Source organism: Pipra filicauda, unplaced genomic scaffold (assembly GCF_003945595.2).
Source record: "Pipra filicauda isolate LSUMZ 115617 unplaced genomic scaffold, ASM394559v2 scaffold339_size799093_pilon, whole genome shotgun sequence".
NCBI lineage: Eukaryota > Metazoa > Chordata > Aves > Passeriformes > Pipridae > Pipra > Pipra filicauda.
This window is the reverse complement of record NW_024104464.1, coordinates 315,490-340,687: the sequence shown is the minus strand read 5'-3', so window position 1 is coordinate 340,687 and position 25,198 is coordinate 315,490. Positions and strand designations below refer to the sequence as shown.

General features: G+C 50.4%; 1 protein-coding gene across 4 annotated transcripts in view; it reads left to right on the top strand.

The window, feature by feature from the left end:
• LOC113982492 (protein CEPU-1) overlaps window positions 1–25,198 on the top strand; it is a 353,018-nt gene that overhangs the window by 214,831 nt on the left and 112,989 nt on the right. The gene's annotated exons all lie outside the window — the stretch shown is intronic.

Here is a 25,198-nt window from a genome sequence, read left to right as displayed (position 1 = left end):
CCCACAGCGGAGCGAGGCAGGGGCTCGGTTCCTGCTGTCGGTATCGTGGCTCGGGCACTTTGGCCGTGTTCGGTGCGGATAAATCCTGCTCTGCTCCGGGGGTGCAGTGCTGGGGGTGCCTTCCTGCGTGTCAGACCACCCCAGCCTGGGGAAGGGGGGAGTTGTTGACCCCCCGGTGTGGTTTTGTTGCTTTTCCTCACGTTCAGACCTGCTGGGACGGGGAAGCACAGGATGGGGCTGGCTCCTGGCAGGTGAATGCTCCGCTCCTTAAAACCCGCCTTGCTCCAGAGGTTCCAGAGGTTGATGCTCCCCGCCAGCATTAACTCCTTGGGGAGGGGGGACATGTGGGGCTGGGCGTTGCACCGGGGTCCTGTCGCCTGCAGCAGCGACCCGGGGGGTGCAGGGTCTGCCAGGGAATCCGTAATTTTGATCAGCGTAACTTCTGGGACATCTTATGCCCAGACGCTCGTCCCTGTCCTCGCAGCAGATGGACGCAGTCATCCCAGAGGATGTTTGATAGGGACATTAAAAATCAAAAGGCAGGTTTTAATTGCAGCGCTGGGAAGCGGCGCTTGCAACTCCGGCGTGCTCGGGAGCGACTTCCCTCCCCCGGAGCGATGCATAGGTGACACCAACATCTGCGGGGCCAGCTGGGCGTGTGCGGTGACACCGCACTCCTGCTTCGAGCCAGCCAGTGGAGCAGGGCCAAGCCAGGGCAGGGAAAAGAGCCTCGGGAGGGATTTCAGCAGGAATTTTCCTGCAACTCCGTTGTTTGCAGCGAAATGTCTCGTCCCCCTCCCCGCAGCCCTTGCGTGTTCCCGGGAGGGAGGGAGGGAGGGAGGGAGCTGCCTTGTGGCCGTTCCTCTGGATTTGTCTTGCGTCATGGCACCACTGGGCAAAGGGGCTGGAAAACCGGTGGCCGAGGGTGAAGGATGGAGTGTCTCGCTTAGGAATTCGCCTCGCTGAGCTTGGTTTAAAAAAGTAGTAGCTCCTTTTCTTTCCTGAGTCACTTCGTCCTCCCAAGTGCTGAAAATCCTACAGATGCTGCCACGGGGGTATCAAAGGGGGAGGGGTTTGGGTCACTGGGGGTCTGGGCAGCAAAATACATATCTGAAGGTGGCAGCAGCAGGGTGGGTGCTCTGCAAACTTACTGGGAGAGGCTCTGGTGGGGGCCTGCACAGGGTTTCAGGCACAGATAGACTGAGGATCTCGGTCTGCACCATGGACCAAGGTGCTCTGCCCTGGCATTGAGTGGTCACCCGGTGTCAGTGGAGAACAAAGGGAAGCTGGGGTGAGTCAGCAGGAGGGATTCTTGCCTTCTGACTGGGAGATTTGATGGGAAAGGGAACAAATCCCTTTTGGGATTGATGGGAAAGGGAACAAGTCCCTGGGAGGTGGCTCTGGGGAGGGAGGGCAGCAATGTGTTATCACTCCAGAGCTGCCATAGGCACATCCCAGTTGAACTGGGAAGCTGGTCTGGTGGCAAGGGATGTCTGTGTCCCTTGGCAGGTGCCTCATCCATACAAACCCCAGGAGACAGGCTTGGGATACGCAGACTGTGTGGATGCCATTCCCACTGTGCAGATGATATTCCTGCTGTTCTGCCCTGGAGCAGGCATTGCTCTTGGAAATTAATGGCTTGCTGCTGCTGCCAGCTCGGCACTGCCTTGGTGACAGAGAGGTGGAGGAGTGTGTCTTGCCTTGGAATTTTTGGGGTGTTTTCCTGCTGGTTTGAGGTGGGAGCAGCCAGCCTGGCAGGCAGTGGGGCATTGCTGCATCCCCTGGTTGGTGTCAGTCGTGCTGTGCTGTGGCAGGAGCTGGGAGAAGAGGAGCATGTGAAAACCAGCGGAAATCAAGGAGGAATGAATCTTCCTGCCTGCTCCCCTCCCAGCCCAGCGCACCCATCGATCTGTTGTGGAGGAGTTAACTTGTGCAGAATAGCAATGCTGCTACAAAGGCTTCAGCAGACCCCAACGATGCTCCTGGCCACCTCCTGCCCAGCCCTGCATGGGTGGCAGTCAGGGAAGGGAAAAAAAAATCAGGTCTAATCCAATCCCACTCATTTCCATGCAAGGTGGGAGGATGGGGAGTTGCAGCCAAGAATTTGGAAGGAGAGAGATGTTTCTAGAGGTGCCTTCTTGTTTTGTCTCAGATGACAAAAGGGGCAGCAAGCTGAAACTCAGCAGCAGAAGTTGCTGCTTCTCTGAAGCACTTGGAAAGTCCTGTCCCCCCCTTTTCCCGAGGGAGAGAGCTTGGCTTTCGGAAGGAAGTTATTTTATTGGGGTGGCAGGTGCTCAGGAGCCCAAGCTGCTGTCGAGCAGTGGTGCCCTGCCAAGAGGCTCTTTTCAGCTCTGTCCCTCCCAGCAGAGTGAATTCAGTGCTGGAAAAGAAGCTGGATAGAAGGCTGCAAGGAGACTTCTCCATGGTAAAGGGCACAGGCTTTGCTCTGTGCAATCTGCTGTAGGGAATCAGTTTGGGGCCAGAGTCACCGGAGATGTTCAGATGTTTCCTTCTGTCTCATGATGTGTCTGCTGCAGGGTACAGACATGTCTTTGGTACCAGCACTTCAGATCACTGTATTAAGTTTAAATCCACACTTAGATGTCAGGTTAAAGCTACTGTCTGGGATAAGAGGGGTAGGATTTGCTCCTGGACGCAGCAATACCTGCCAGGAATGGGGAAAAAGGTTTGAGGGTGTTGGGACAAACAGCTTAGTGTTTTTACTGATGGGTGTGTTGATCCCTGATCTTGGGGCTACACCAAGGGCTTGTGTGCCAGGGAAGGTGAGAGCTGGCTGTCCTGCTGGGTCTCACAAGGCCACATTGTGAGGATGAGGCTGATCTTCATCCCTCCCCACCATGGCCAGGCAGCGTGTGCCCTGGTTCAGCAAGCGGTTCACGCTGGAGAAGACCCATCCCGAGCTTCCATCCTGTGCTTGAACTGAGTCCAGGCATTGCTGAGACCTTTGGAGCAGCTCTCTCAGCGCCAAAACAAATGGCTTGATTATGATTTCACTTTAATTGGCATCAGTCAGCGCTTTCCACGGCGAGGCTCTGACGTTCCCATCAGCAGCACAGGCACCTGAGTGGTGCCCTCCCGAATTCATCGGTGCCCCCCAAAGTCACTGGTGTCCCCCTGAGTTCACAGATGCCCCAGGCAGATCTGGCTGTAGGGTGGGGGCCACTTTCACAGGCTCCTCTGTACATCTCCTCTGGCTTTCTTGGCAGGGTTGGTGAGATACCTTCATTTGTTCCCCCCTTTGATTCCAACACTGGAAGTCAAATCTGAGTTAAACACGAGTCAAAGCTTTTTTTAACCCTGATGTTTCCCATGGTTTCCACTCAGGCTTTGAAAAGGGCTGTGTGCTTCACCACTGAGCTCTGCCATGGTTTACCTAAGCCTGCTTTGCCAATTTATTTGGCCCCTGTTGTGTGCTTGAAATAATTTTCGAGACGTGATAACTTGGCTGCGAAACAAAACAAAATCAAGCATGTTTGTTTGATGGGTGCAAACAGAAAGTGCTTGTTTGCTAAGCAGAATAGAGTATTTTTCAGGGATGGGTCTGTTTTCTGTGCCTCTTTGCTGCCCCATCTTTCCCCCTTTATTCACAGGAGTTTGCCTTTTTTGTGTTTTTATTGTGTAATATGAAAAGTATGGATGGTCTCCAGTGGATAAGTGTGGTGTGTTCCAGCACCCAGGTCCTGGGAGAGCCCCAGTGTCTCCCCCCATGCTGATGCAGTGCTGCTCCTGCCAGGCCTTGAGTGAGGGTGATTCTCTGCTGAGGTTTTTGGGCAGCTGCTTTTGTGGTTTGCAGTCGATGAGAGCAGAAATCCTGCTGGGAGTCAGGGAAACCCACTCCAGGCTCTCTGTTCCCGGGAAAGCCGTGCTTGCCATCCCTGCAGCCTTGGGGCTGAGTCATGGGGGGCCCACAGGGCACTGCCCAGTGCAGGGCTGGGCTCCTGGTGTGAGTAAGAAAAGCCAGACAGGGCAGAGCTTGTTCATGAAAGGGTCCAGCCCTGATTGCCAAACCTCTTTGGTGGCTGCACAGCTCTGTGTCCGTTTTGCTCCAGGCTCCCACTCCCACTTTAAGCTGCAATAACCCCACGAGGGAGTGTTGCTTGTCCACCCTGTCCCACCCCAGAGAACACTCCAAGTTTTGTATTCCCATCTGCCCCACTGGCCAACTCCCCTATCCTTGCACAACCACCAAATTCCTCATTACTGGATCAGTGCCCATATCCCTCCCCAGGGCTCAGACCTGTGACAAGGTGCTCCCAGGAAAAAATCATCCCACTCCAATGGTCTCCAAGCCCAGTACCTGGTAGTTTTCATCCAGCTACAACTACTCATTTCAGACACTGAAACTCCTGGTTGCTTCACTGCTCACTTCCCAATTCCCTGCCTACTTCCCAAGTCCACACTGGGGTGTAATACCTTTGCTTCTCTCGCTTCCTGAGCAGTGAAGGGACTCGGAGCACTTGGGCTGGGCTGGGAGCAGCCCCCAGCAGTCCTGTGAGGATGGAGCTAAGCTGCTGATTCATGTCTTAACAACTGAAGTTTATTCCCCTAACTCCTCCAGTATCCAGCACACTTGCCCTTCTCCTCCAAACCTCTCCTTTTTGTCCTGAGGGTGAGGGAATAAATTCGGGGCTGTGGTGACCCCTCCTGTGTTGAGGTGAAGAAGGGGCAGAGCGAGTTCTGCATCTGTGCCCTTACGGTGCACGGTGCCACTTCCCCCTTGCCTCTCTCCTCTTCCCATCGCTGCTGGGTCCTCCTCTGGTCGGGGTTTTCCTCCCACACTCCTGGGGATGCTCCCCTGGAGGGGCTGCAGGAGCCCCACGTGCGATGCTCGCGGCGGTTTGTGGCTCGATTGCTTTGCTGGCGATGGCATGTTTTTGAACGAGGAGTTTATTACTAAAGTGACATGTCAGCAAATCTCTGCCACCTCTCTCCCATCTCGGAGATGGAATCAGCTTAAAGTGGGGGGAAAAAAAATTGTCATATGCATGGATTATTCTTTTTTTTTCTTCCCGAGTGCAATTTCCATCTGAGATGAGACAAGCTCCTGATTGCTGTGCCAGAGGAGGGTTTCCCTTTATAGCTCTCGTGGTAGAACTGCTGCCTCTGGTTCACTGGAGCTGTCTGGGCTGGGGTCTCCTAGGGGACAAACATGCTTTTCTGGAGCTGTCATCTCCATCCTGGGTTGAGCATCTCTGGTCTATCAGCTCTGGGAAGATTTAAGTCAAGGAGACTTGTACCCTGCTCCTCTGGGACAGGGAGGGGTGAGGAGGAAGGGAGGTCAGCAGCCTCGCAGGTGGCAGCTGACCAGTGGTGGTTTGCTGGGGTGGTGTTTCTGATTGTTGAGAAAGGGTTAGGAAATAGATGTTCAGTTCTAAGCCCTGCTGTCGGCTCCTCGTGTGACGTGGGGTGCCCTCCCAGGTCCTATAAATGTCTTGATTCGTGTATGGCAATTGCAACACTTCCTTTCTCTGGCTCTGTGAGTCATCTGCTTGCGTTGCAGTCTTTTTGTGGCAGGATGCATCCCTCTGGAAGGAAAATGCTAAGAGTGTCCTCCTGGAGGGCACCAGAGGTGTCCACTCGTGTCCTGTCCTTGCTTGGGGTTTGAAGAGGCTGCTGGGAGCATTTTTCAGTTGGATGTGCCAGGGAATTGTCATTTCAGGGGTACATGGTGTAAGATTGGGGTACTGCAGAGCTGCTTGCTGGGTGAGTGATTAGGCAGGAGCTGAAGCAAAATCAGGGATATTGGGATCAGCGAAAGCGATGCCGCTGTGGGGCTACTCCAGCCCCAAACTCTGCTGGGAAGCTGCCTCACCATAACCATGAGCTAATCTAAGCACTTACGGGTGCCAGGCCAAGGGATGGCACCTGAGCTCCTCTCTAGCCCTTGGCCATCCTGATGTGCTGTCCTTGTTCCACCCTGGCAGAGTCCCTTGGGGCACAGCGCTGCTGGCACTGCATGTCACAAACTGGCAGCTCCATGTGTGTGTTAACCAGAGGTGGGTTGGGGATGTGGGTCATCAACTTACCCAAAACACTGTCACTTCTGTTGGCTTCCCTGGAGTTACTCCAATTTATGCTGTTGGAGAAATCCTTCTCTTAATCAGACAGAGTTGTTTTTCGTCTCCCCAGACCCACCGAAACCTGCCACTGCGAGCTCAGACACCCTCATTTTCCTTCAGGAGGAAAGAGGAAAAAGTCAGGAAGGAACTAATCTACGACCACATCAGTGGGAGCCTGGGCTAATAGAAATTGTAATGAGAACCCAGAACCAAACAAACAGGCAAATGGGGAAAATGCAATCCCACCGATGCGATGGAGATTTATACCAGCAAAGGGGCTGATCCAGCGCTCATTAATGTCACCACAAGTCTTTATCCCAACTGTAATGGACTGTGGATCAGGTTGGAAGGCAGCATTTCAGTCTTGTTACAATATATACAAACTGTGAAGGGGCTGTGTGTGGAATAGCAATGTGGGACTCCTTCTCCGAAGGGTTTGCTCGTTGTCGCAGGCGGCGCCTTTGCAAAGCGAGCGGGAAATACCTTCTGCTCTCCTTGGGTTTGGGTTTTGGAGGTGCAAAGCTGTGAAGGAGCCAAATCTGAGACTTGGGCTCGGCTGTCTGGATGCTGCAGCGCCTGCTGAACCGCCAACAGCGTCTTAATCACGAGTATATTAAAAATCCTGGTTAAAATAAGGATTCTTCAGCTGGTGGGGAGCAGTGTTGGCTGTCACCACCTCAGCCACGCTGGGAAACAGTCCTTAGTTTATATGCAAAGTGAGGAGGCAGATGGGTGGGTATGGAAAAGCTGAAGGCAAACTTGACTTTGCAGCTGGGTTTCCCGCTGGGAAAACCCGTGGCAGGGAGATGGAGACAAGGTCTGGGATGCAGAGCCTGGTCTGGAGGTGGGGACACCTTTGGGGAGAGTGCTGGATGGGAAAGGACACCAAGGGTCAAACAGGAGACGAGCGAGTCCAGCTCTGCATGTCAATGAGGACAGAGTAAATAAGGGATAAAACCACCTTCCAACAGGAGCAGCTGGTGAAATATCACAGGGTTTTTTTCCCAGAAATGGGAGATTTTGACCGGCTCTGTGCCTGCAGCCATAAATGGCTCTGACACCTGTGTCTGTTTTATCAGACACATGCAGAGCCCCGGCCACGATCCAAACATTCATTACTTGGGATTTTTGAGTCTTTTCTCCCCTTCCCCCCCCCTTTTTTTTTTTTCATGGTGGGATCATTATTTTCCCAGCTTCACATCCTCAGTTCAGCCAAACCGGTGTGTTTTTCAGCCTCGTGGTTTTTACACATCTCTAATAAGAAGCATGAGGGGAAGTTGTTGAGAAAAGCAAATTCTCAAAGGTATGAAAGGAGAGCAGGGCAGCTCCAGGCTCAGAGCCACTTCCAAATCTCAGGATACTTTGTACCTACAGATAGGAACAGGACTGATATTTCAAGGCATGTTTGTGCTCTTACCCCTAAGTCCTCCAAATTCAGTCAATTCTATCTGTAGGACTTTATTCCTTAAAATAACCTTAAAAAAATAAATGCATCCCTTTTCCTCTCTTCAGGTCCAGTAGAAAGCTCTTGATGAGCTCAAAGGAAGGGTGGAAATTCAGTTAAACATTTTCTAAGCCCCTTTTCTTCCACTGTAATTCAGCAGGAGCTGGGAGAGCACCTGCTTCTACTTTTATTGAAAAATTTCAGACCTGTATAATTTGTTACATAAGAAAATACTTTTTTTTTTATTTCAAACCCAGATATTTTTATTAAACAATCCATTTCTTACTTGTGTACCTAGCCTGGAAAGGATTTGGCTTAGGATTCCCTTGTTGGGAAAGGGGTAGGTTTGGGTCTGCTTGGGAAAACAGTATTTCTTCCCTTTTATCTGAGTTTGAGTTCAATGAAGCATCTTGTCAAATGTTACAGGAAGTTCCCTGACTAAGCTAAATCAAGATTTTGGGTTTAAAAGTGTCTTTTAGGAAATAGTGAGATTTTGATTTCATTAAGTCTCAAAGGGAAGGATTTCTGGACACACAGGGTTTCTCTTTAGCTGAAAATAAATCTTTCCCTGCTCACCTCTGAACTGCTTTACGTTTTGGGGTCAATTTATCCATCATTCCTCATCCCTCCTATTGCTTTCTACTGCTTGGAGGAGCTGTTCTGCTTTGAATCAGACAAAGTTTGAACTGAATGATGTTTTCCAAGGCCACATTTCCAGCTGGCCAAGGCACGTCGTGACCCTGTTTGCTCAGCAAACTTGCACAGTGTGGGAGTCAGGGCAAAACGTGGCAGATTTGGGAGGGAGCAGTTTGGAGGTGCCCTGGTGGGGGTGTGTGTGTAAGTGATGTGATTTAGTCCTCTGCAAACACGGGGAGACAAAGGTGTCTGTTGGTCTTGACTTGTGTACTCGTGGAATTAAACCCTCTTCCCTCTCTCTCGTGCTTTGGCAGGGTAGGACATGGGGGTCAGTCTCTTCTCTCAAGTGATGGAACAAGAGGAAATAGCCTCAAGTTGCACCAGAGGAGGTTTAGGTTGGCTATTAAGAAATGTTTCTACACCAAAAGGGTTTTCAAGCCCTGGCACAGCTGCCCAGGGCAGTGGTGGAGTCACCACCCCCGGAGGGATCTAAAAGACATGTGCATGTCACCCTTGGGAACACCTTGGCAGTGCTGGGGGAATGGTTGGACTCGATGACCTTGGAGGCCTTGTCCAACCTGAACAACTCTGTGGTCAGAGGGTCAAAATCCCATCTGGGGTTGTTATTGCTTTGTCATGGAGGTGGTTGGTCGAGGGAGACGCCGTCACTGGTGCGTGTCAGCTGGGCTCCTAAATCCTCTGGTTGTCCTTGTCTCCTGGAGGGTGGCAGCTGCAATTTCCTCGCTGGTTCCAAGCCAGCAGCATGCAGACTGTTGACATTGTTTAGCAGACACGAGGCCTTCACCTCAGACACCTCTGTGAGTCTGAAAACAGCCCACGAGCCATTTTTGGCCATCTTGGTGACCTCTATTTATTCAAGTGTCACTGCCCAGAGTAATCTAAACTACTGAAGTTGTTCAGGCAAGGGCTGAAGAGATCACAGGGTGATAAACATCCTCTTGGTCCTTCTAGAACAGATTGAAGGCTTGGTGGCAGTGCATCACTGGGAAGAACTTCACCCACCTTGAGGGCATCGACCCTCTGGGGTCGGTGGGAGTTGCAGGACGATTCCCTTGCAGGTTTGGTGGCAAGGAAAGGAGAGAAGGTGCAGGTGCTGCCCTGAGCACAGAGGTTTTGCCACCCACGGTGGAGAGGGAGTTTGAAATCCTGCTGAGAGGCACCACGGGGCTGCCGGATGAGCACGATGGGGAGACGTCAACCCTTCCTCTCGGCTTCCCTTTGCAGCGCCAACTGTCAGTAATTTAACTAACGTTTTGTAAATAAATGTGGCACTCGGACAGCTGTCACCGCGCCTGTTATAAACACTCCCTTTGTCACTAAAAGCTGGCAGCGCCGCTCCGTTTCCCCTGCAAATGCAGCTCCCACTGCCAGTTAGCTCCCGAAGCCAGGGCTGTCAAGGAATCACATGCCGGGCGGAGGCCGGGACACCGCGGCTTCGCGCAGGGAGCCCGGCGAGGCCGTGCCAGGGCCTGGTGCGAAGGCAGCTTTTGCAGCTCAGGAGTAAATCAACGGCCTGAGCAGCGAGCGAGAAAACCCATCTGAGCGTGGCCGCAGGGCCGGTGGGTTCCCAGCCAGGAGCCCGGGCGGTCCAGCTGCAGTGCCGGGGGTGGCACCGGCTCCGCTGCCATCTCATCCCGGCTCCGCGGGAAGCACGGACAGGATGAGATGGGGAGCTCAGCCAGAGCCAGCTCTTGATGTGCCAAGGGAGCAATTTGGCACTGGCACTGCGAGTGCTTTTCATTTTGAGCAACCTGGACTAGTGGGAGGTGTCCCTGCCCATGGCAGGGGGTGGAAGGAGATGAGCTTTAAGGTCACTTCCAACCCAAACCATTCTGGGATTCTATGAAGAATGGGCTCCTTGCTCATCAGGCTTTGGTTTCAGTAAATTTATTGTCTCTGGAACTGGTTGAATTTGAGTGGTGAGATCTGCCCTTTAGATCTGCCCTCTGCCCATCAGTCTTGCTCAGCACACTTGTCCCATTAGGAGCATATTCCACACCTTCACACAGCCTGGATGCTTCTCCTCCTAATGAACAGGACTGGCACAGGTTGCCCAGAGAAGCTGTGGCTGCCCCATCCGTGGAAGTGTCCAAGGCCAGGTTGGACAGGTTTTGGAGCAACCTGGTCTGTTGGAAAGTGTCCCTGTTCATGGCAGGGGGGTGGAATGAGATGAACTTTAAGGTCTCTTCCAGCCCAAACCAGTCTGTGATTGTATGAACCGACTGGAGAAGGGATACTGTTCCCTTTCTTCTTGCTGGGAACTCTTGATCTTGTGCTGCTTTTCTCTTCTCATCTTTCAGGGTCTCTTGCAGTTCCAAACACCCTTTCCCTGGTTTTTCTCTCCCAGACTGGGGCAGTTTAACTCCCAGCAGTCAGCCCCAGTAGCCTGGCCGTGCTGCAGCGCTGTGTGATGCAGGCACTGGAGAAATCAGCACATGACATCTCTCTCTCTCTAAGCTGCTGTAAAATTAGCTTCATCTCAAGTGGCAGAAAATGATCATATCCTCGCTTGAGGGCGATGAAGAATATTCCTGAGTCACTGCTAGTGATGAAACAGGCAGAAAATCCAGAGTGATCCACAGCTGCCCACTCAGTTCTAATCGCTGAGGCCATTTGCTGCTGCAGAGCCTTAAGACGCAGCTTCCTCCTCCTCTCCCTCCCTTTCATCCATCACTCCCCACAGTGGCTGGGGCTGCAGATCCCAGCAGGAGCAGAGCAATTTCCCGTCCCACCAGCGAGGCTGCAGGCTGTGAACATCTCATCCTCCTTCCCTGTTCCCCTGAGAGGAGAGGAGAGCAGAAGAGGGGGGTCAAAACTTCCTTTTCTTAGAGGACTCAGAGGAAAAAAAAAAGGAGCTTATCCTCCTCGGGTCTCCTCCTTCCACACTGCAGTCCTGCAGACTGGGAAAAGCTCTTCTCTGGGCTCATCTTTCTCTTCACAAATTTTCCCTGCTGCCTCCAAAGCAGCTGCTGTGCCCACAGGGATATTTCCTTTATGTCTTTTCCCCCATCAGCTTTAGTTCAAAGCCATCTCCCTGGATTTTTATGTCTTGGATAAAGCCACCCTCTTCCCTACAACTGCCAGCTCAGTGCCTGGGAAGCCGCTTGCCAAATTTGCTGGCGACAAAGGCCCAGAAAACCCTTGAAAACAGGGATGATCAGAAGCAAAGTGCTGTATTCCCTCCCTTCCTTGCATATGCTCCCTGGTAGTGTGTTAATGCCAAGGACTCCTTGAAGGATGCTTCCTGCAAACCCTGCCCTGCCAGCTCCCCCAAATTCACATGGAAGCCCCCCACACTCTTGAAGGCACTGCTTAAAACCCTGGCAATGTCCTCAGGAGTCCTTCAGCCTGGGAATCACATCCTCCTTCTGCTCTTCCCTGTGGCTCCATCGCCTGGTTCGGCGGCGTTTAGAGGGAAAACGGCAGCAATCCTCCAGTTTAGGCAGGTGTTTGAAGGAACACTCTCTTCTCCAGTCAGACCTTGTCAGTATTTATCCCTTAACCTGGTTTTCAGATGTTCTCTATCCTGCAGATTTGCTGGGATATGCTATTCACACAAAGCTCTCCTGGTGTCAGACTTTTGCTAGGATGGCTCCAGCGCTCCCACAGCCTGCCGGGGGAAGAGGCAGCACTGGCAACACCGCAGGGATGGATGTGTCAGAGCAGGGCTCTTGCCAGGGTAAAACCAGAATATTACCCAAGCTCACCCCCCCCCCATGGAAATTGCTGCACCAGCGCAAGTTTTTCACACCGGTCAGCCAAATCCAGGCAAGTTTCTGGGAATTTTTTCCATAATCCCAGACAGCTTTGCAGTTATTTGTCAGCACAAGCAGGTGCAGAGCTGCAGGACATGGGCTGAGCATCTCTGAGCTCAGCTTTGGTGGTTATTCCAGCGTGCAGCCACTTTATCCTCCCATCAGGCAGCACCGTCAGCACTTCTCAGCTTAATTTCCTGTTTTCCTCGCTGTTTTCCCCCAAAACAGAGTCTGGATGGTGCGTTTGGGGTTGGGTTCAGCAGGAAAGCAGGAGATCAGTATCAAAATGTATATAGGGGTGGGAATTTGGAGGGGTTGAGTGTTATAACAAACCACCCCCCGAGCACAATTCGTTCTGCACATGTTGGCTGTTGTGACACACAGAGTAAATTTGTGTGTGTGTGTGTATCACAGAATCACAGAAAGGCTGGGGTTGGAAAGGACCTTAAAAATAATCCAGTTCCAACCCCCTATATATATATATATATAAAAACACATATAAATATTTGTTAAAAGCACATATGAAAGTATTTTTATTTTCATATAAAAATATATTTATACACCTTGTGAACAAAGATACAGTTGGGGAGGAGTAATTCCTGCAGACACCTGTGGAGAGAGGCAGGACACAGGGATAAATCCGAGGGAGATGGAGCAGATGGCAAACTCGGATATCACAGCTGTACCCTGGAAAAGCGTTTCCTTGGAAAAGCAGCACTGGGGGCTCCTTTTGGGAGAGGTGAGGGGACAAGCCCGTTGGTAAATGCTCTAATCTTTTCTCCTTGTAGTGCCAACTGCTGCTTATTTGTCTTGCTGTGAGTCTGAAACCACCCTGCTAACCTCTGGCAAAATCGGGGATAACGAGGATGGAAGGCTGACTTTGTTTGTGGCGTTTAGTTATTTAGTTTTTCCTGGCTTGGGAAGGAAGAAATAAAGTTGGATTTCAAGTGGGGCTGTTGCAGTAATGGAGGGAAATGAGAAATGCTCTTCAGCTGCCTCTCCTTCCTCGTGTCCCCATAAATAACCCTCCTCGCTCGGAGACGGCTCAGCCGGCGTGGAGAGGAGAGGGAAGGGTTGGGCTGGTGTGGTTTTTGCAGTGGCTGGAGAGCTCCTTCCCTTTCCTGCCTCCTGCAGTTCACCTGCTCGGAGCCTGCTCCTTCCCAGGGCTGCTCTCTGGGAGAGCATTTCCCTTGTCTGATGGGACGAGGGGGAATGGCTTCCCACTGCCAGAGGGCAGGGTTAGGTGGGATATTGGGTAGGAAACCTTCCCTGGGAGGGTGGGGAGGCCCTGGCACAGGTTGCCTGGAGAATCTGTGGCTGCCCCATCCCTGCAAACATTCACAGTCAGGGTGGACAGGGCTTGGAGCCACCTGGGCTAGTGGAAGCTGTTCCTGCTCATTGCAGGGTTGTTGGACTAGGAGACCTTTAAATGTCCCTTCCAACACAAACCATTCTGGGATTTGATGATTCTAAGGATTTTTGGCCAGGTTTTCCATGCAGTTTAGCCACCTTATTTCTGCAGCTCACTTGCCTAGAAGTCATTCCCACCTTGTCTGTGAATTCCTGGAAGCAAGGTGCAGGTCATCTCCCTCTTCCTCCACAGAGTGTCCCTTTTCCCTTCACCATTCCTGCTGACCTCTGTGAATTAGCTGCCTGGTTTCAGTCAGGTTTTACAGAGGGCTGGGTGTTACATTCCTACAATTCTATGAAAACAAGCAGGCAGAGGTCAAGAGACCTCGTTAGTCACCTGAAATAATGACAGAACAAGCTCAGCTCTTGCATGAGACACCTAAGAATTCACATGAGCATCGGTTGGATGCAAGACTCAAGGGAAGAGGGAGCTCCAGATGGAGCTTGCATCATTTGAGGTTTAAAATGTGTAGGAAACCACACGTCTTCCATGGTATGAGTGGAACTACTCATTAAATGCAGCAAGGAGTGCAGGTGGGGAGGGGTTGAGCGCTCCAGACTGTGTGTAAGGAAAACTGCAGCGATGTTGTGTTGGTGGAGAGAAGCTGCCAGTCCTGGTGTCAAGGAGAAGAGACAAAAGCTCGGGGTTTTGTGCTTAATTTTCCTGCTTTCCAATGGGGGATGCTGCACTCAGCTCGCCTGAATGGGAAGACTGCAACAGCTGGTGGCTGTGGCATTGCTGGAACGGGCTGGCTCACCCTTCCCTTCGCTTAGGAAAAAGAAATAAAGGCAAAAAAAGGCACAAGAGCAGCGACAGAAAAAAAATAATAAAGCCGCTAACTCGCTTTCCAGAAGTTCCTAATGCTGCAACAGGCAAAGCACTGGAGATAAAAGAAATAAAAAAGCGAGGGAAAGAGGGGGAAAAATGCATTTATGAGCTCTCGAACTAACAGCATGCAACTCTCATATTATTTTTCCTCCTTAGCCTTTGAAACAGAACAACGGCCCGGAGCCTTCTCGGCAGATGGACAATGTGCGTGCCTTAACCACTTAACAGCCATTAGCCTAATTCCACGTTCTGGAGCCAAATTAAATAATAAGTAAGAGGCTATGAAAAGCTGGTTTGGAGGCTGCGTTACTGCCTTTCACTTGATAACCTTCTCCTAAACAGATGCTCTCTCTCTACCCTATTAACCTTGTCTGAGAGCGGGGAGGGGGCTTGGGGGAAGCAAACAAGCCAGACCTTGGTGGGGAGGGGGGGTGATGAGTTGGAGGGGCCAGATGTGGGGTCCTCCCTGTTTTGGAGGCTCCTCTTGTTTTTCTCCCCCAATGCCCCAGCCCTGGAGGAGTCCCTGAGCAAAGAGCCCGTTCTGTGGTTGCATCCAGGTCATTTCAATGTGCCAAATGATTCATCTTGATCAGCCAGTCCATCTGTACCTGCTGGGCGAGGCTGCACCACCCGGAGCTGATTTTGTGGACAAATCTGCTTTACTTGGAGGAGAGGGGAGATGGTGCTGATAGACACGAAAGGGGAGGTGGTCACGGGGCTCAGTGCCTAATCCCTCTCTGGTTTTGGCTGGGGCAGGGCACGGGGGGCTGCTGCATCCTCCATCCTCGCTGTGCCACCCGCTCACCCTTTGCAATGAAGTCATTTTGCTGCTCTTTGCCTCTTTCCCCTCCCTGTGTCGAAACAGGAACAATAGTACTTGCCTAAGCTTTGGGAATTTGGGAATATTAGTTTGCAAAATGCCTTTGATGCTATTTTGGTGCTGGGAGGGTGAGGCATTTGCAGGTGTGTGCAGAAAAGGTGTTCTGTATTTCTTCTTGGCTGCAAAAGGTTTGGGAGTGGCTGCCCCTGTTTCATCCCCCCCTCATTAACTATTGCTCTGGGCTTTGCGTCTCAACTTTAGACCTTTCTAAGTTTTCAGGGGATTATAGATGACCCTGCAGCTATTTTTAGTGAAAGCTTTTATTTATTAAAAAGCCATCTTCCCTCATTAAAAAGACACATTGATGGGAAATAGATGAGCAGCTCTATCACTGGCGTCTGCCGTGCGAGCCCGGTGCCGCCAAGATCGTGTGTTCTGTGCCCTCCCTGGATGCAAGAAATGTCTTTCCATGGAGCCAAGTGAAATTTGGTGCGGGAACCACCCCAAACTTGGTGCATGAGCCATCCCTCACCCTGCCTGCAGCATCCAAGGTCCTTGGGTAGATGTGGGAAGGTGTGGTGCAGGATTTCCCCAGAGATCCTTGGTGCCAACAGCAACTTGACTTTCCTTCCCTGCTGGTTTCCCTCCTTTGCCTGAGTTGTCACACAGGCTCTGATTTCGTGTGCAAAATCCATCCTGTGACTGGCACAGAGACCGATAAAGCCGAGTTTCTTATAAACTTGCTTCCTTTTGATCCAGGTAGGAGTCAATGATTTGCCGCCCGCGGTGCGGACGTTTGGAAAGGCTTTGTGCTGAGTGGATTCTCTGAGGTTCAGATGAGGATGAATCTCATTTTCCTGTGGCCTTTTCCTCCGTGGGGCACTCGCAGAGTCCCTCTCCTGTACCTGGCTGCCTATCTGCACTAGACTTGCAGGTACTTAATGTCTTTGAGCCATCTGTTCCTCTGTCAGATTTAGTTAAAATTGGCCAAAGGCTCCACGAATTATTGGGGAAGATTGTTAGACAGAGGTGTGCAAAGAGCACGATTGAATAAGCTCATCCCAGTAGGACTCAAGGCTAAAAATGTAGCAGGGTATGTTATTTGGAGACAAAGCAGCTTGGAAAATGGGATCCATATCCAACCTTTCCCCAGCACAAGCGATATTGGACTTCAGTCTATTTTTTGGTACTGTAGAAAGCTCCTCTGTGGAGATGGACATTGTTTTAAGTAGGATTTGGTGCCTTATGTTTTATTTCTGGTAACGTGTGGCTTTCTGTCCAAAATGAGCCCCATCCATGCTTTCCCAAGGCACTGATCCTTGCACTGAGATGCTGCAGCTGTACTTCCAGAAAGCTGTTTGCTGAAGGACTCTCCCAACAAGGGCTGGGAAGTCCCCTGAGTAAGGTGTTAGCTTTGGGAGAGCAAAGTGTTCACGTCGCCCACCACTCCCCCTTGGAGGAGGTTTTAGACCAGGATGCCTTGATTTCATCATGGGTGCCACGACTCTGTGTTCAGGATGTCATGGGTGTTGTGATTCCATGGCCAGGATGTCATGGTTCTATGGTTCTCTGTCATAGATGCCAGGATTCTATGCCAGGATTCTGTGTTCAGGATGTCATGGGTGTTGTGATTCTGTGTTCAGGATGTCATGGGTGCTGTGATTCTGTGTTCAGGATGTCATGGGTGTTGTGATTCCATGGTCAGGATGTCATGGATGTTGTGATTCTGTGTTCAGGATGTCATGGGTGTTGTGATTCTGTGTTCAGGATGTCATGGATGCTGTGATTCCATGGTCAGGATGTCATGGGTGTTGTGATTCTGTGTTCAGGATGTCATGGATGCTGTGATTCCATGGTCAGGATGTCATGGTTCCGTGGTTCTCTGTCACAGATGCCAGGATTCTGTGTTCCCAGTCTCATCCATCTTAGCTTTGGGCATCCAGAAATAAATGCCTGATCTAAGCAGGTCTTGGGAAGAGGGGGACCAGTCCACCTCCCAGTGTCCTGTCTCTTGTCATGGACTGCAGGAGGACATGGGCTGAGGTGGCATGAAATGCATCTGTCAGAAGAGAGAAAAAGCAAAGGAACTGTCAAAAATCCCTTCAAAGGCTGGGTGGCTCTGGGTCCATTAACATTTCCCAGGAGTCCAGAAAAGCAGAAGCAATCTGGGATACTTGCTCCTGTAACTGCAGGTGTCTGAGATGATGGATGTCTGTGTCTGAGCATGGTTGTCCAGTCCCCCTTTATAGTCACTGGAGAGCAATGGGCCTTTTGAGGGTGAATTCATCCCAGTTTGAGGCAGCTGTTTGGAACAGGGCAGACAGATTGTGTCCTGGGAGTGCCTTTTTCTCTCCATTTGGTCCAAATGGCTCAGCCTGGATAGCAAGGTGATAAATCCCAACCCAAGCATTGAGAGGAAACCACGGGATCAAAATAGGAAATATCTAACATTGCTCAGATGTATTAGAGCCAGGCCAGGGTGCTGAGCAGCAGGAAAGCACCTGGTGCTGCACCAAGCAGAAACAGTGGGATTTTTTTGGTGATTTCTTTTTTTTTTTTTTTTGCATCCTTTTATGTCTCATCCCTCTAACTTCCAGGAGACTCAGCAGAGCAGTTCTGCATGTGGCTTGTCATTAGGTGCCTCACCCAGCAACCTGCAAGTTCATTAGTATTCTTTTTAGTGCTAACAAAATGTCTGAGCTGCATCTTTTCTGCCTGAGAGGCTGAAACAGAGGCAGTAAAGGGAAAAACCCGACTCCAGCTCTACAGAGACCACCCAGAGCGGGTCCCTTCTGCCAGCAAAGCACTGCTCGTGTCAATGTGGCAAAACCACGGGAGCACAGTAAAAAAAAAACAACCCCAAAAGTGGCTGGAAAGCTGGAATTTTAGCTTTATAATTGCATCTGCAGTGGGGTCTCTGCCAACGTGGCAGTTTGAGCTGAGGATCTTCCACAGGAGTGAACATCTGCAGGTGGAGGGGGAGGTTTGGGAGGTTCCTGTTTCTCCTGCCCTGGAGGAACCCCCAGGGCTGCCTGGCTCTGCTGCATGGGTTGGATAACGTGGGTCCAAAGCCTCTTCCAGGCTGGGGTGGGGAGTGGGAAGAAGGGCTGTGGCTGTGCCCTGCCTGCCTGAGAGCCTTTCATTGATTTTCCTTTTCTTCAATGGAAGCAGAACTGACATCCATTAACCAGCCTCCCAGCCTCTCCAGAGCCAGGGGTGGAGGCAGCAAAGGCTTTATTGCTCATTTTTTTTCTTTTCTCTTAGACCTGTGTGTTCCTCTCCCATCTCCCTTTGCTAAAGCTCAGCAGCTCTGGCTGGGAGATGCAAAGAAATGGATCCAAATAATGGGGAACAGGATTAGAAGGGTTATGAAATGGGTGCATTAAAACATTTAGTTGAAATATTCCTAATGCTTTAGGAAGGTGGAATGGAGTAAATGAAAGAATGACTGTATGGACCCTTTCACAGAAATTTTGGTGCTGACAGAGAGTTTGAAGATATTAAAAAAAAAAAACTTTTTTTTTTTTCTTGCAAAATGAAATGAAAAAAATTGGTGCCATTTTTGGTTGAAAATCCCAGCTGTTGTTAAGAAAGTTAAGAGGAAACATAATAATGAATAATTATGTCCAGCAAACATTCATCAAGCAACAACCTAGCTAAAAGTGAGTGGATATGCCATAACCAAATGTAAGAAAGGGCATCAGAGTTAGGATGATTCCTCAGTGTTTGAGGAATAGGAGGTGGAAACAAAGCTCTCCTAATCTGACTTATCCCCAGTGTGTTCCCCCAGTGTTTTGGGAGCCCCTCTATTTATTTAACCCACTCAGACCCCCAGAGATAACACTGGGAAATATCCAGGGGGAGATGGAGGGGAGAAACCATCCCCTCTGGCTGGATGTGGCAGCTCTGACTCTTCTGCTGCCTTAGGGATGGAGCAGGACCAGGCTGGGAACAGTGAGGTACACGCTGAGTTTTTGGGGTGTTAGCAGGCTCTGGGAAATGGGATACTGCTCCTGTCAAAAGGGTTTCACTCCTCACTTTGGGTTTTGTTTAATAGAGGCTGCAGGGATGAGGGGCTTGAGGCAGCAAGAGCCAGGACTTCATCACAAAGGTGCCTGAGATGCTTCATCACCAACTCTCTCTGCATCCTTCCCATCCCCTGGGAATTATCCCAAATCTCTGTGCAGTTGTTCAGGAAAAAAAAACAACAACACACTTTCCTTTCTCAGAACCTGTGGCAGGTGAAGAGAGCAAAAGCCATTTGTGGATGAAAACAGACTTTTTAATTTCAAGCTTTGCAAAATAACCAATGTATATTTAGCTTTGCATCTCTCTATATGAAGTGGATTTATGAACCTTATGTATATTTTATCCCTACACATTTGATCTCAGACAATTCATGTCTCCTGAGTTCTGAGCAGCATTTTTTTTTCCCCGGCATTTTCTTTATTTACTTCTTTTCCCCCCTTACTTTTGGTGTGTTTGTTCCTCATCGCTGTCAGTGAGCAGCTCTTCAATAACTGTGTTTTGTATTCAGTTGCAGAGTTTTCTTTGGGGGGTTGGTTTTTAATATACTGTTTATGAAGAAGCCTGATTTTTGGGAGCGATGTGTGTTTGCACCAGAATGTTTCTGCAGCGAAAGGGAAGGCGTAGGAAAAAAACAAAGGAATAAGGGGGAAAAAAAAGAGACTGTTGGGTCTTTTTGGCCAGTGAACACTGCAGAAATACCTTTGACATTTTCCCAGGCTTATTAGACAGGTCTCGAGCTGACTCAGGTACCCAGTTTCCAAATGTCTCTGCCTGGACCAGACCTCAGCTGATTTAATGGCAAACCTCTTGTTGCTCACCCGGCCGTGCTGCACCATTCCCTGCTGGAAAAACAGCCTAGGCTCAGGATTTTAATGAAGGGGTTGTTAATGCTGTGGTGGATGGAAAGTCTCCTGCTTTATTAGGGAAAGGCAGGAGCTTCCTCACTCCCTCACCCATCCCCACGTGCCTGGAAGATGCTCACGGTCCCTGTGCTCATCGATCCCGCTCCAAGTCTGGATGCTGGTGCATGTTAATTAATTCCACCAGAGAATCTCTCCTGGAGATCAGGATCCCATCAGAATGTGGTGTCCTTGGCTTTCTGGGTGCTTTTTTGGAGTTCATTGCACCCTTGCAGCTACTCCAGCAGTTGGTGGGACGCTGTTGTAGCCAGTGTGGGGCCACTGGGAACACTGGGAGTGAATGTCCTGAACTGGGAAAAATTCAGATGCTGGAAATGGAGGCACTGGGAGCTGTGGGCTTCATGCTTGATTGCTTTCCTGATTGGTACTATTTAAAAAAAAAAATGCATTAGAGAAAGAATGTTTGATTTCCAGAGTGCCTGGGTGCCGACACCATCTCTGTTTGTTTTCTTTCCTTTAGCAGAAACCTTGTAAAATTTTTATGAAGCATTAATGGAACAGAGATTTTCTTTTTCCTCGAGCAAATTTCCCGAGGTGAAGGTAACCCCCACAAGTCCAGCCCAGTTTCTTACTCTGGAGAAATGTAGGATGAGGAGTCCTTTGGGGTAATTCCCAGAGCATCCCTGATGCAGGTCCTTCCCACAAGGGAAGGATGCAGGGGAGTGGGAAGGGAAGGCAGGATCTCTTCTCATCTTGGTGTGTGTGGGGATGTGGTGCTTGGCCCTGGAAGGGGAGAAGCTGCTGGCAAGGATGGGTTGAAGAAGCAGAGGGATGCAAATGTGGATGCTCAGCTCGGTGTCCTCAACTACCCCTGAACTTGAGATTCACCTCTCAGTTCGTGGGGAAGGACATTTCAAGGTTGGTGAACATAAAGGGGAAGAAAAAAAAGAGATGTAACATCCCAGCCATCCCCACCTGGCTCTCTCTTCCACATGCTGGGAATGCGCTTGAAGGCAATAACTTCGTCAGAAGTGATGGATAAGAGGCTTCTTCCACTTCTTATTTTATTTTGCTTAAATCTTCTGTGCTGAATGCTGTCAGTCTCCCTTGGAGGAGGAAGGCTAAGCTGGAATCAGAGCAAAAATTCAGAGGTTGTGGTTTCTTTGTCCGGCTCTGCCAAGGATTTCCAGCAGGACTGGTGGTGGAGAGCTCATTTTACAACAGTGCCTCAAGCCATATCCCTTCAGGAGTGAGCTGGGTAAGGAGAGCAAACAAGCCCTGGCAGCAGCCCTGCAGAAAAGCATGGAAAACATCCAGCTCTGAGGAGCTTAATGGGGAGTTATTAGCTGGAATATCCTCCTTATTGTGGAGGCCGGGCTGCCTTATCATCCTGACAGCCCCGAGTAATTGATGTCCCTTCAGAAGGAAGGTGAGCAGAGGATTTGTGGTGTGGTGGAGCCTCTGCTCTGCTTGACCTTCCCGTTGATGTGAGAGCACAGGAGCAGTGCCAGGAGGTGAGCACGAGGCACTGGGTGTGGCCAGTGGGGGATGGACAGAGGGCAGCTGAGGACACTGATGTCACTTGTGGTGACATTCAGAGCCACTTGGTCCCGTGTTGAAGCCCGGTCTCAAGTCCTGTGACAGAGCAGGGGGGATGTTTTGGCATCCCTGGTGTTGCTCAGATTTGGGGTGGAAGTTCGTGGGGTTTTTTCTTACTTTACTAAATCAATCCTCCCAAGGAGTTCACCACCCTGGGAAATTTAGAGCCTGGGCACGGATGAGTTAATTATGGGTTAAAGAAGATTTGCAGTTACAGTAAGGAATGGGATAAACCTGCTGATACCCCCATGATGCCAAGAGCACCTGGAGAGGGCTGCCAGGGGCTGCTTTACCTGCTGCTTGGGGCTTCTTTCCAAAGAAAGTTTCACAAGCTGCTACAGAAATGGTCAAAGTTTGTGTCTGTGGCACTGGAGGGGCTTTCCCATCCATAGGGCTTCCTTTGGTGGAAGGAATTGGAAATAAATGCTTCAAGTGTTAACTCTTTCTGTGCTGGTCCCCATAAGACTCTTTGTTAAGATACCCTGTCTGATACACTTTTTTCTGAACTTTCTTGAAATATGCAGTAGCAATCAAGGCAATTAAGTATAATTGCAGAGAGACTACCTTGTGAAGGCGGGACGCAGAAATAGGCAGGTAATTACAACGAGTTATAAATGGATGGTTATTTACATCAGGAGTGATGCACAGGGATTTGGGGATCGGAAGTGGGAGCTGCTGGTTGCAGCAGAGGACAGTTGTCAGGGGTCGTTCCTGTGAGATCCTCGTGTGCCCCAAGCACCTCTCTGGTGCTCATCCTCTTCCTCTAACACGGGGAATGTGGACCCACCACCTCGGGATCATTAGCAAGCTGTTGGGGTCTTTGAGAGCGCTCCGCCGTCTTCAAATGAAATGAAAAGATGATTTAATTAAGGCACTTCTCTGAAGAGACGTGGACTTTGAGGGCAAGCTGTTAGATCCGATTCCTGAGCTGAGCGATGCCTTGCTGGCATCCTGCTGCTGAGTGACTCGGGGTGGGCTGGTGGGGAGTAGCTGCACCCTCCAGAACGAGCAGCACCCCGGGTTGCCTCATTGCTCATCTGGCTGGTAGCCTGTTCTTGGCTGTGATGTCCTGACCCCTCGCAGTCACAGTCGCCTTCCTCTTACGGAAAGAAAATGTGCCTTTTAGATCTTCTTTCCCTCGGGGTGGAAAATCTGAGCTGCCTCTCCACGCTACCCGTGCTTTAGGAGCCTCACGTAGTTGCTACGAGGGTCAGCCGCGTACGAGGAGCTCCGTGCTGTGCTTTTCTAGGGCTGGCAGGAACCTCGCGTCACCCCGCCGCCACTTCTCTCTGGAGGAGCACTTTGTAGGCACCGCGCTCGGCGCTGAAATGATATTTTAAAGTAGATTTGAAAAGGCTGTCAGGAATCAAGGAGGACGCCTTTCCTGTAGTAGGAACAAGCATCCTGGGAGAGCAGCCGTTGAGGAGAGCGGCTCCGGGAGCGGCGCGGTCGGTCTCGTTTCGGGAGACAAGGTACTTTGGTGACAGGACATCTTGTGAGTTGTGTAGATTTCCTGGCCCTGCTCTCCCCAGAGAGGTTTAAAACTTTCAGTGCCCTCTTGCTTGGATGTACTTAGCAACAAAGAGGTTTCTATTATTTAAAGGTACAGGAAGACATGAAAGCCATTAGGAAGGGACCTGGTGCCCCCCGGAGATGGTGCTGGGTTCTCCTTCAGCTCGCAGGACTAGCTGCAAACCCCGGCACCAACGCAGGGGATGAAATGAAGAACAGATGAAAACCACCTCAGCATAAAGTCTGAGTTGTTTTTCAAGACCCCAGAGTTTTGATCTGGAACGGGTTGGCTGGGTGCAATGAGGGGCTGCTTGGTGTGACCCCCCAAATAAAGGAGAACATCAAAACCCATGCAGGGTGGGCTGATACAAAGAGGTGACCAGGCAACAGGGTGCAGAAGGTGAAGATATGGTATCACCTGTGTTTGCTGCTCCTTGAGCAGAGATAGGACTTGATGCCTTGAGGACGGTCGATCTGGCGCCTTTAGCGATGTGATGAGGAAGGACTTGGATAAGATGGAATCCTTCCCAGCCCCTCTGCACCCTGTGGGTCTGAGGGTGACCTGAGCATGAGGAAAGGCTCGCTCTGATGGCTGGGGGAGTTTGGGGCACAGTGCCTTCCAGCCCAGCCTCGGGAAAACCTGGCTGCCCCGACAGAACTCGCTGCCGTAATGAGCTCAGTCCCAGAGCTGGGATTTCAACTGGACATCAACATGTGTTCTCCACGTTGGTGTGTTCTCCACGTTGGTGTGTTCTCCATGGTGGGTTTGTTGTCCTCACGACAGGTCACCCTGCTGCAGTGAGCTGAACCCAAAGCTCATGTTTCGTGTTCATGACCATGTTCCAGAGTGTTGGGTTTTATTTCTCCTGGCACAGGTGGTGCCTTCCAGACTTCACCATTGTTGTTTTCTAAGTTCTTCCTTAAGTGGCTTTCTGTGCCTGTCTTAAATTGCCATTCAGGTTGTTAAACTCTGAGATTTCACCCCAGAGGTGCCTGTGTTTTACTGCTGGGTACAGCAACTCATTTATTACCTTGTGTTGTTGGATCTGTCACAACGGAAGGCGACACACAAGTAGCAAATGAATTTAATTACAATTTTAACCAAAATTAAGTGACTGTGATCAGAAATACAGAGCAGGGAAGTCCTTGGCTGGGCTGAGGACACCTGAGGTGGGTACAGTGGGTGACCAGCAGGTCTTCTCCAACTGCAGAATCTCTTCTTCACGCAGAGCAAGTACATTTGATTTATTACAACCGCGAGTGAAAGTGGTACTGGAGCAGTAGGAGAATGAAAAACATGCGTGGCATGTATATGATACAGAATAACTAATCTTTCCTGACATTTTCTGTCAGTCTTGGGGAAGGAGAAGATAACTAACTCTGCCTCTCATGTTCTGTGGCCTGCAGTCTTCAGTCATGAAGATAAATGCTGGGCATCAGCTGTCCTTACGTACAACCAAATCCTGGTAGGCAGCAAGGTTTCAACAGCTTCTTATGCCCGAAGGTGAATCTTTGTGGGGCCCAAATAACACGTCCAAAACCCCAGAGACTTTGTGTGAAAAGGTTTTGGTCCCAAAAGAGGGACTCAAAGTGTCTTCTTGCACCGAGAGCTGCCGTGGTGGCCTTGGTGGTGATGCCCCCCTGGGTGAGATGGAGCTTGGAGGAAGCCCTGGTGATGCCTTGATTTCCCTGAAGTGTTTCTGTCCCACACGGATCCGCCTTTATAGTCAGTTGGACATGGAATCTCTTCCCGTGGCAGCCGGACCAAATTCCACCCCCATTTTTCCCGAAGAAGTAACGGCGCCTTTTTAGGTCATCTCAAATCACTTCCCCATTCATACCAGAGCTCTCAAGTTGTTCAGGGGAAGGGGAAAGTGGGGAAAAATAAGCCAAAAATGGCTTTTTATTTTCGAGTGTGTCATTTGAAATGGGGGGGGGGGGAGGGCAAACACGCAGCTCCTGCTTCCATTTGAACTGCTCAACTCAGGGTTATTTTGGAAGGAGGGTGAAGTGGAGGAGGTTCAAGTTCAGTCACAAGGTGGGAAAATATATTTTGGGGCTCATCTGAAGAGACTTGAGTTTTCTTTTGTGTGGGGGTGAAGGAAGCATCTATCCAGCTGGATATCCTCCCTGGAAAAAAGAGCTGGAGAAAGAACGCCAAGAGCAGAGGGGAAAAACAGGGATGTGCTCCTGTTAATGGCAC